The sequence below is a fragment of the Podarcis muralis genome, chromosome 3 (genome assembly GCF_964188315.1).
Source record: "Podarcis muralis chromosome 3, rPodMur119.hap1.1, whole genome shotgun sequence".
In the NCBI taxonomy this organism is placed as follows: domain Eukaryota; kingdom Metazoa; phylum Chordata; class Lepidosauria; order Squamata; family Lacertidae; genus Podarcis; species Podarcis muralis.
Window position 1 is genome coordinate 17497909 of NC_135657.1, and position 11948 is coordinate 17509856.

Here is an 11948-nt window from a genome sequence, read left to right on the forward strand (position 1 = left end):
TTAGCATATGTGCTGCCGGGGTGCAAAGATCCGCCCAGCGCCCCCAAGTCTTACAAGCGCCGTCGTTGTGAATAACAAGTGATGCCGCTGGCGCTGCGTCTTTGGTAAATGAGCGCACAAAGTCGAAAGTCCTTTAGTGAAACAGTAATAATAATAATAATAATAATAATAATAATAATAATAATTATTATTATTATTATTATTATTATTATTATTATTATTATTTATACCCCGCCCTCCCCAGCCAAGGCCAGGCTCAGGGCGGCTAACAAGCAATAATTAAAAACAAGTTGAATGAATACAACTTAAAAACAAGATTAAAATACAACGGTCCAGGAATCAGCGTGTTTTTACATGAGTAGAATGTGTCCTTTTATTGAAAATGCATCTCTGGGTTATTTGTGGGGCATAGGAATTCATTCATTTTTTCCCCTTCAAAATATAGTCCAGCCCCCCACAAGGTCTGAGGGACAGTGAACCGGCCCCCTGCTGAAAAAGTTTGCTGACCCCTGGCTTAGGCGGCTTCGGCATTGGGCACCCCTTAGAATTTGGCGCCTGGGTGTCCCGCACTCCTTGTACCTCCAGGTAAAGACTCATGGCTCTTGTGCCAGAGAGGAAGCAGCTGGAATCCTTCCTGAAATTGTGTTTTGAAGCTGCTGCAGAAGTGGCTGTTTTGGGACTAGGGTTCCTGACCCACAACTAAGGTGGAATAGAGAAGTTCCAGAGAGACTGAACTGGTGCATTAACCAATGTGGATTGAGAACCATGTTTTATTTACTCAAGTGGAAGAATTCTGTGGCAACCCCAAGCAGGCGGCTACAGCGGAGGAGTGGGTTTCTGCTCTTGGGACTATGATTTACAAAGGGACTCTGCTTGCAAGTTCAACAATGATTTTGAAATGCTGAAATCTTTCCTTGCATCCCATTGGTGACTGTTAGAAATTACGCTGTTTAAGGGCATTCTTTTTGAAAAATCATTTTCAATTGTCCACTTGACCATTTTGGTAACTTACGCTTTCATTTAAAGTCAGCTACATTATTCTTGTTTCCTTCCCATAGTTTTGAGCTATTTGAACTCAAATAGAGCCGAGCCATTGTCATAGCTGCATTGCCAATATGCTTGTCCAGCTCAGCATCAATGGAGAGGTTGTTGGTTATGGTGGAGCCCGGGTAGAAATATATATATCAGCACAGTCCAGTCAAACCCATAGAAAATCCATTGATTGCTATGGAAAATATTAATTTTCCTTTTTAAATAAATGAATTTTTTATTTCCATCGATTTTATTAAAGTTTGAAAGAAAAATTATTAATATTAAATATCTGATATATATTTTTATCAAATATAAAAGAAAATAATCTAAATAAAAACAGTTTGGATCACAATGGGCCTTGCAGTTCAGGTCTCGTGTACTCGGCTACCCATGACTCAGTGCTGCTGCAGATTTGCCATTCATTCCAGTTGGTTGACCAATAATCCACCTCTTCCAGCATCTTTTTCATGTATTTCATGAATGTTCTTCAAACAACGAAAAGGTGAAGCGGTTGCTTGAGCAACCACCCCTCCATACCAAAGAAAATCATTTGGGGGCCCACTTATTCCTAAAGGGAATTCATAAAGGGAATTCATATGAATTCACTTATTCATAAAGGGAAGGGTCAAGGAAGCATAAGCAATAAACCTCAGATACTGGCTAGTAAGACTGATGGTTATCTGCTTGCAAAGGTTTACTGGCCTCCCTTGTTGACATGGCGACAGCCTGGGCAAAATGCAAACATGGACATTCTGATGTCACGCATGATGTCACAAACAGGTTATGCTCAAAAGTCTCAGCAGAGTTAGAAGCAGTTAACAGTCAGTCCATGTCTGAACTCTGGCAAGATGGATCATCAAGTCAGGTGATGACTTTATATTGGGGCTCTATTGAGGGGAAGATTTTCAATATTTAAAGTTTTCTTAAGCCCAGTATTGAATAGAATTATTTGGGCCTCCAGCAACCTCATCATAGGGCGTGAGAAAGAAACCTGAATAACAATTCGGAGATACCGAACATTTCAAAGTGGGGCTTGTATTCTAAAATCGGACACATGGAAGAGGGAGATGAATTTAGTCACAGGAAAAGTTGTGGAGTAACACTGGATCAGAATTTGTTCACAGTGGTGCCTCGCAAGACGAAATTAATTCGTTCCGCGAGTTTTTTCGTCTTGCGATTTTTTTCGTCTTGCGAAGCACGGTGTCGGAAAAGTTTTGGAAAAGCTTCAAAAATCACCAAAGTCTTCAAAAACCTCAAAAAAGGCTACCACACCGCATGCTATGAGTTGCTCCTCGAAGTCAAGTCGCAACTGTATTAACGGTGTTAAGAAAAAGGAAACAAACTTGCAAGACGTTTCCGTCTTGCGAAGCAATCCCATAGGGAAAATCGTCTTGCGAAGCAGCTCAAAAAACAAAAAACCCTTTCGTCTTGCGAGGCATTCGTCTTGCGAGGCATTCGTCTTGCGAGGTACCACTGTATAAAGATTCACTGGATCAACTAGTCCATAAAGCAGGCTTTCAGGTTACACACAACTCAAAATCAAGCTTAGGTCATGAGATCAAAAATCTAAATTAATTTGCTGAATAGTGAGGCATCAGTGATTCTCTAGCCACAACAGGGATTTATAACTGAACAGGGATTTATAACTGTCCAACTGCTGTTGGCATGGAGATAGCATGGCAGAATAGAAACATGGACGTTCTGTGTGATGTCACAAAAAGAATAAGCTCAGAAGTCTTGACAGAGAGACAGTTAATGGTCAAACCATGTCTGAACTCTCAGGTGATGGATTTATTTGGGGGCTGTATTGACTTTTACCACAGGGGAACAAGAGCTTGGGAATTAAGACATTTATTAAGCTTCCCAACCCCAGTACTAAACAAAATCTTTGCGGAAGTATTCACCTCTGCATAGCAAGGGGCAAAGAAACCTGAAGAACAATTCTGAAGAATGATCTGGAGATACTGAACAGTTCAAAATGATTTCTAAATATTTAAAATGCTGTAAACAGGTGGAAGGAAGTGGGGGCAATTTGGAGCAGAAATTATCGAATAGAATTGGATCAGAATTCATCCATAAAGGATTCATTGGATCGACTAGTTTATAAGCTTTTGGAATCAGGCTTGCAGGGTTAAGCGAAAGTCTGATTTAGACTTAGGTTATGGGAGCAAATATAAAATCAAATGTGTTCGGTCATCAGGCATTGATGGCTCTCTAGCTGCAAAGAATTCCTACTGCCCACTTGCTGTTGGCATGGAGATAGCTGGAACCGAATGCAAACATGACATTCTTCTGTCATGAATGATGTCAGAAATAGGATAAGCTTTGGCAGGTGGGAGTGAGTTAGCAGACAGACCAAATCTGAACTTTGGCAAGATGGATCTTTGTAACAGGTGATGGATTTATTGGGAGGGTGGGCGATACTAACTTTCCTGGAGTAGGGAAATTGGAACGTTTTGAAGACTGAGCCCAGTCAACTCTTAATTCAGCTGCGATTCAGGTTATAAACAATTCGCCCAACAGTCAGGCAACCTTAGGACACATGACTCTTCAACCCGATTCTCCATCTTCCTACAATATTGCTGATGTGCATTCTAGAGCTCAGCCAAAATGTCTTTCTGATAAAAATTTCTGAGATTTTAATTTTTCTCACCCTACCCAGATCAAGAATGAGAAGGCTACCTTGCAGAATATTCTACCATTCCCCTCTCCCCACACAATGCACCGGATAATCAGGACATTGTACGGGATGCAAAATGGGGGCCACTGCTTCTGCTGTTGCTATTTGGGAGGTGGCAGTTACAAACAAAAACAACTTAGGGGGAAAGGAAGAAGCTGCCTCACTGATTTTGGTGAACCCTGCCTGAGGGTGAGGGTTAGGATTAGGGTCGGGGTAGGAGTAGGGGTAGGGTCAGGGTTTGAGGTAGGGTCAGGGGTAGGGTTAGGGTTGGAGTTGGAGTTAGGGTCAGGGGTAGGGTCAGGGTTTGAGGTAGAGTTAAAGTCAAGTAGGGGTAGGATTTGGGTTGGGGTTAGGGTCAGGGTCAGTGTTGGGGTTGGAGGTAGGGTTAGGGTTAGTTATTTTTTATTATTTTATTTATATTCTAAATTTTGTTCTAGGTCACCCTTTAACCTTGTAGATTCCAGGGCAGCACATTACCCTGATATTTTATGAGAAAGCAGTGCGTGCTTGCTTGCTTGCTTGCTTGCTTGCTTAAATAAATAAATAAACAAATGAATAAATAAAGATAAGGGGCACTTCACCAGCTGTTAGTTACTTAGAGGAGGGCCCCATTAGATCATGCATCTGTCAGGTGCTGACGGATTCATTCCCAAGTGCAAGGAAACAACACCTCTCTTGCAACAGCTTCTAAAATACAGCCGAACCTTGGTTGTCGAATGTAATCCGTTCCAGAAGCCCGTTCAGCTTCCAAAACATTCAGCAACCAAGGCATGGCTTCCTATTGGCTGCAAGAGCTTCTTGCACTCAAGCAGAAGCCACGTCAGATGTTCGGCTTCCGAAAAATGTTCGAAAACTGGAACACTTACTTTCAGGTTTTCAGGAGCTGAAACGTACAATAATGGAGATGTTTGGGAACCGAGGTTTGACTGTACATCATCAGGCACCAATTCATTTTTCCTCAGAGAGTAAGAATCTAATGCTGTTGCCAAGTTTACAGCACAGCAGCAAAGCCGACCTCATTGGCCGTTTCTCTTGGGATGTCGTTTAATATAGGGTCATTTTCCTTTAATTTGCAGAGGTTGCCTTGGATGCTTGAGTTGAGATTCCTGAGCTACAGTGGGTTGGGCTAAATGACCCTCAAGGTATAGAGCCCTGCCTGAGACTCTAGGGATGCTGTTGAGTTACCATCAACCCAACTGCTAAGATGCTGGCCAGTGGGCAGCCAATAGGGAATGGTATTTCTGCCACTACAGCAGCAGCAGCAGGAGAAGGGAAGCCTGTGTGTTTGTGGCCATGGGGCAGGAGGTATTGACAACAACATACCCAGGGCCCCGGAATAAATCTGACACTTGTTTGTCCAACACTCCACTCCCTGGACTGCAACTGCTGCCCAGTTCCCTCTTGGCCCCTTTATGTTTAGTGCCATGGTCTGATTCGACACAGCTGACTCCTGGTGTGGTCAGAAAGCTCAACCTACTTGTGTTTGGCTAATGCGACTCTTTGAGATAAGCATGTAGTACTAGGGTGGCTTCCCACCTGGACCTTTGATCCCTTTCTCTTTGCACAGTGCTCCATGCTTTACTTCGCTGGGAGGAAACTGGCTTATATACTTGGTCAGTCCGTTGGTTCATCTAGGTCTCCATTGTCTCCAGTATGGAGAAGCAAAGGAAAGACTTCCAGATGACCTTGGACCACAACTTCTACCCTTCCTGACTTTGGGCCATGCAGCTGTGTTTGGACTTTCACTGTTGTTTCATATTTTCTTACGTTTCCTTCTTATAGGTTTATCATGGCTACAAGAGGTATTCTGCAAGGGCTCTTTTAAAAATCAGCATGCAGCCGGCCCCCTTTCCTTCCACGCACTCTTTCTCACACACAAATTTGCCAGTTTTCTTTCGTTAGGCCTTTTGGCTGTCCTTTTATTCACTATTTGCTCTGCAACAATTAGCAGCTGATCACTCTCTTTTTTCCCCTGGCCGATAATCCTACCTACACACAGACACACACACTTGCATTTCCTCGCTCAGATTGAGAAATACTTCTACTACAAAGGTAAACAGGTGCTGTTATAGCCAAAATGAAATTGGTGGCTAGAACCTAGCACCTAGGTTATAGGTTAAAAACCTAGTCTTGGGTTTTTTTGTTTTGTTTTTAATGTGTTTAATCGTTTTTTCGATACAAACATCAACCGCAAAAGACACAACAAAAACCATAATAACAATAATAACACAATTTGACGATTCTGATTTGAATACACTGATATACCTATGACTACGCCTTTTTAAACAATATTTTCCCACCTCTCTCTCCTCCCCCTGCTTCCCACCACTATCCGCCTTATCGCTTAAATATTCGTTCCAGATTTCTTGGATTCAGTCTTGGTTTTTAATCATCCAACAGATGTTTTCTATTTTAAAAAATCAAGAGTTGGGAGATCAGATCACAGGTCCGAAAGGCCTTTCCTTGCTGACCTCTGCCAAGGGTTTGCGCTGGTAATTTCTGTGTGTCGGACTATTTTACATTTTTAGTACACAAAACCTGTTCTGTCTGATAACTAGTTCCTGATAGAAAACGCGGTCAAGATGGAATGGAGCATGAAGGGAAATTTGACGGAAAATAACTACAAGCACTGCTGGGAACCTAAGAAGAGCCTACTGGATCAGGCCAATGGCCCATATAGTCCAACATCCTGTTTTTGCCAACCAAATGTCTATGGGAAGCCACCCCAAGCCGAAGCAGGACCTGTGTCTGACAGCCACTCCACCCACGTGTGATTCCCAGCCACTGGTACACCAGAGACTCACAGCCTCAAGGAGGTAGAACATGCGCATCATGGCTCCTAGCCACAGATAGCCTTATCCCTTCCATGAATTTCTCTAATCCCCTTTTAAAGCGTCCAAGTTGATGTCCAATCACTGCTCACTGTGGGGTTGATATGTTGGTAACTAGCTTAACTAGTTATGTGCAGAGTGAAGACGGGCTTTGTTTTTTCAATCCTGAATCTTCCAACCATCAGTATCACTGGACGCCTATAAATTCTAGCTTTATGAGAGAGGGAGAAAACCTTCTCTATCCAACTTTCTCCAAGCTACCCATAATTCTACACATTTCTACCCTGGCTCCTCGCACTCACCTTTTCTCTACGCTAAAAAGCCCCAAATGATATACCTAACTTTTCCTCGCAGGAAAAGAGTTGCCGCATCCCTTGTAACCGGAACCAGGTATGAAATCTTAAATAACGTAAGTGTATTCTCTCCTCTCTCTTCAAATGGAAAAATCTGTTGTTCACACTGTGCTTTTCTTTCACCTGAAACCGGTTTTCCTCCTTCAAGCTGATTAATCTTTCTTTTAAAATTGTTTTCATTAAAGATTTTTGGGTTACAAAAGTACATGCATCACTTCTGTTTTCAGATCATAAAGTCCTTTCTACAGATCACTAATACTTGATGTGATACAATAATGTTGTAATCAGGTTGGGATATTTCAAAAAGTGAAAATCCGGACACAAAAGTTTTTTTGTCAAAGTTGTTGAGCTTCTGCTGCTGCTTCTTTTGCAAAATTACTACTACTACAACTAATAATAATAATAATAATAATAATAATAATAATAATAATAAAGTTTTAAATCTATTTTAAAGGAAATTTTCCAAAATCGACACTTCCGACATGGGTTTCTACATGTCCAGATTTTCCTGGACATTTCGGCGATTTCCGCCCCGCCCAGACTCTGTTTTCAACTGCTGAATCCCACCTATGTCTGGGAAATTCCAGATGTATGGCAACCTTAGGAGAGAAGAGAGGTGGGCAGGGAGAGCATGGAATAGAAAGAGAACCTACCCACGTGACGCTGACACAAAAACCTTGCACATACACTATGTAAGAAACTGAAAAAGATCTTTAATCTTTATTGAGACTCGGGTCCCGCCTTCCTCCGCTAAACTGCCCTTCCAGTAAATAGCTGTCCCTTCCAGGTGCTTTGGTCTCTATCGCTGCCATCTGCATAGTTTTAAGTCCTAGACTGGACCAACCACATTCCCCAGGACAGAAGGGGAGAGGCTCAGTCTCTGGCTGCATCAAGTGATAGAGTTCCCAAATGCCTGGAAAAGAAAATTCCAGCCTAGCCTGCTCCCGGTGTGGATCACCTGCTATTAAAGGTAAAGGGACCCCTGACCATTAGGTCCAGTCGTGGCCAACTCTGGGGTTGCGGCGCTCATCTCGTTTTATTGGCTGAGGGAGCCGGCGTACAGCTTCTGGGTCATGTGGCCAGCATGACTAAGCCGCTTCTGGTGAACCAGAGCAGCACACGGAAACGCCGTTTACCTTCCTGCCAGAGCAGTACCTATTTATCTACTTGCACTTTGACATGCTTTCGAACTGCTAGGTTGGCAGGAGCAGGGACCGAGCAACGGGAGCTCACCCCATCGCAGGGATTCGAATCGCCGACCTTCTGATCGGCAAGTCCTAGGCTCTGTGATTTAACCCACAGCGCCACCCGCGTCAAAATCCTGAAAGTTCAGGGAATGAGTCAAAGGTGGTCAGCCTAATTCCCAAGCAGATGACACTCTGTCATTGCCCCTTTCCTTGATGCCTGTCTCTTGGCCAGCCTGTTAGCTAAGCACCAGTATTGCAAATATTAGTGAATTAGGTAAACCTTTTGATATTTTGAGATATCTTGAGCATGGCTTGTTATGGAAAGGTGGCATGCAAATGATGGCGGTGGTGATGGTGAAACTAGTTCAAGAGTGGGGGAGCCTTTGGCCCCTCAAGATGCTGCTAAACTACAACTCCCATCAGTTGCAGAAAGCATGGCCAATGGCCAGGGAAGATGGGAGTTGTAGTTCAACAGCACCTGGAGGGCCAAAGGTTCCCCACCCCTGAAATAGATGAAGAAAGCAGTCATGGGAAAGCATATTGGATCAAAGACAGACATATTCATCTTACATTTAGATAAACTTCCAAACATTCCCATAGACCACCAAGAAAATGCACATCATCTTTAGACATCACAACTCTGTGTGCTTTCTAGTTCCCAAATAGCTTCGCTTTCGGAATTCCAAAACCCTTAGGGACATCATCGCCCGAAATGCCACCTAAAATTGGATAAGCCAATGTAACATAGCTAATGGAGTGCAGCAGATTGATTGCAGAGCCTTGGGTTCAAATCCCTATCCAGCCACGAAAGTCACCATCTCTCTCACGAGGGGTTGATATATTGGTGACACTGGCAAGTACTGTGCAAAACAACTCGAGGGCTGCTGATTTTTTCAGGTATCTTGGCTGTAAGTCCTGGAAGACCACCTGAAAGACCCCTGCCCTGAAATACTCCATGCCATTCCTTATGTTGCAGGAATTTATGTATAGGTTGGGGGGGTTGCCCCTCCAGCAGATATCATGCACATGCAACCCACTACCAAAATCAGCACAATTGCTTTTGTGACTTTTGTGATTTGCCCCCACAAAACACTTCATCACAGTTTCTTCCTATCTATCCAAAGGGCCTTTGCTGCACAATACCAAATGTAACAATTCACTGATAAATGTATCTATGTACCGGCTCACTGGGAAAACTTCAGAAATTCATATAGACATGTGAGCTCAGCTACTCAGCAGCCCCTCTGCCTGAGTGATAATCCCTGGCATCCTGATACCTGAGTGCCAGACAGGTAGCCATTCCAGAAATAACAAACCCAGATGAAGACAAAAGGGTGTGATTAACTTGGCTGGGACACAGGGAAATGTAAATATCTCTTTTGTTACACTTGATGGGTGTTTGGTGGAGGGCAAGGGGAACCATGGGGCAGGGTCCAGGATGCTCAGATTACTGCCACCAGACCTCCCCTTTCATGATGTAACCATGATGTATTAGTGATGTAGTTGGGGGGTGTAACATGGAGATTAGGTAAAGGTAAAGGTACCCCTGCCCGTACGGGCCAGTCTTACCAGACTCTAGGGTTGTGCGCTCATCTCTCTCTATAGGCCGGGAGCCAGCGCTGTCCGCAGACACTTCCGGGTCACGTGGCCAGCGTGACAAGCTGCATCTGGTGAGCACATGGAACGCCGTTTACCTTCCCGCTGGTAAGTGGTCCCTATTTATCTACTTGCACCCGGGGGTGCTTTCGAACTGCTAGGTTGGCAGGCGCTGGGACCGAACGACAGGAGCGCACCCCGCTGCGGGGATTTGAACCGCCGACCATGCGATCGGCAAGTCCTAGTTGCTGAGGTTTTACCCACAGCGCCACCCGCGTCCCCTAACATGGAGATTAGCAGCTAATAAAAGTTTGGGTGCTCTTTTGTTTGGGGCTTCCATCTTGTTCCACCTTGTGGCAGGTGGGAGTCCTGTCGCGACAGTCTTCAATAAAGACCAAGCTTACTGGCGGCTGTTTTGCTCTGGTATTCCTGACTGGTGTCCTTGTTTTTTGTCCAAGGGAGCCTTCAGATTTCTCCGTTAACAAAAGGAAAGCAGCATGCAGACAGTTTTCCATCCATTAAATAACCAGGTTCTCTCTCTCTCTCTCTCTCTCTCTCTGTGTGTGTGTGTGTGTGTGTGTGTGTGTGTATATACACATTTGGCTGTTCAGCAAAGATTCCCTGCCTGCTTAGGCCCCCTCAACGCAGCATTTCTGGCTAAGGGCCTGCTAGGTATCTATGCTCTGCTTATCCTGCAAAGTGAGAACTGGCCCTAAAGGCAGAATTAAAGGAGCCGGCTTCCAGTTGGTTAGAGAGAACGGCTCATATTTCTCACAGGAACTGCATCAAAGCGGAGTCCAGCCAGGGGAAAAAAAACATTGTTTTTCGGTGTCTGAACAGAGCACTACAGACACCCAGTGGCCAGCTCAGTTAATTGCATGGTGGTAGATCAGTGCTTGTAGAAGAGACATCACAAGTTTGCTAGACACCGAAGAACAGCAATAACCAGTGTGGTACCCACCAGCTTACTAGTGTTAGTAGTATCTTCCCATTTATATCTTCCCTTTAAAGAGCTCAAGGTGGCGCACAGTGTTTCTGCCCTCTCACTGCTATCCTCACAACCACCTTGTGAGGTTGTCTGGACTGAGACAGTGACTGGCCCAAGGTCACCTAAGGCAGCGTCACCCACATGCTAGTCCTACAATCAACAAGTGCATCACGCTGGCATCTCTAACTATTGACCATGCTGTCTGGGGCACTGGAGTCCAACAACCTATGAAGGGCACAGCACTAGCTATCCTGTTTAGAAGATGCTGGTAATGTTCTTTCCAGTGCAGTGCAATAGCTTCTTTGTCTTTTAGAAATGTGCTAGCAGTGATTTTTCAACATCAACTTTGTTGGACTGGTCATGTTGTGCAGATGCCTGATTATCGTCTTCCAAAGCAACTACTCTATTCCGAACTTAAAAATGGAAAGCTTAATCCTGGTGGTCAACAAAAGAGGTTAAAGACTCTCTCAAGGCAAATCTTTAAAAATGTAGTATAAACATTGACAACTGGGAAACACTGGCCTGCGAGCGCTCCAGTTGGAGAACAGCCTTTACCAAAGGTGTCATGGGCTTTGAAGACACTCGAACTCAGGACGCAAGAGAGAAACTTGCTAAGAGGAAGGCACGCTTGGCAAACCCTCGCTGTGATCAACTCCCACCTGGAAACCTATGTCCCCACTGTGGAAGGACGTGTGGGTCCAGAATTGGCCTCCACAGCCACTTACAGACTCACTGTTAAAACTGTGTTTATGGAAGACAATCTTACTCAGCTACGCAAAAGAAAGAAAGACTAGCTATCCTAGTAGAAGAAGAAATGAGTTAGGCAGGCCGGCAGGCAGGCTGCTAGCCAGAAAAAGGAAAAACTGCTTGCCTCTCAGGGTTCATCAACACTTCCGTTTGCCCTGCCACTTTCCCCCAGGGAAACCCATAGTTCAGCTCTGAATTGGAACAAACGGCAATTGGGATTTCCACAGACTGTTGTATATTCCAATTTACTACTAAGGCAGTGCCATAGCTGGGGGGGGGGGCACTAGTTGGTTTTTTTGCCCCAGGTGAAGCCTCCGGAGGGCACCCTTGAGCTCCCAGCCTGTGTGTGTGTGTGCAAATACGTGAGGGGGTGCCAAACTGGGTCTTTGACACGTGTGATACAGGGTGAGTCCTTTAAAAGAGGCCCCATGGAAACAAAGTTCCACAGGGCCTCTTTCAAAAGACTCACCCTGTATAAAGCCTAGCTTCACCACTGCATTCAAGGAGTAGGTTTTCCTGGGGGGATCAACAGGC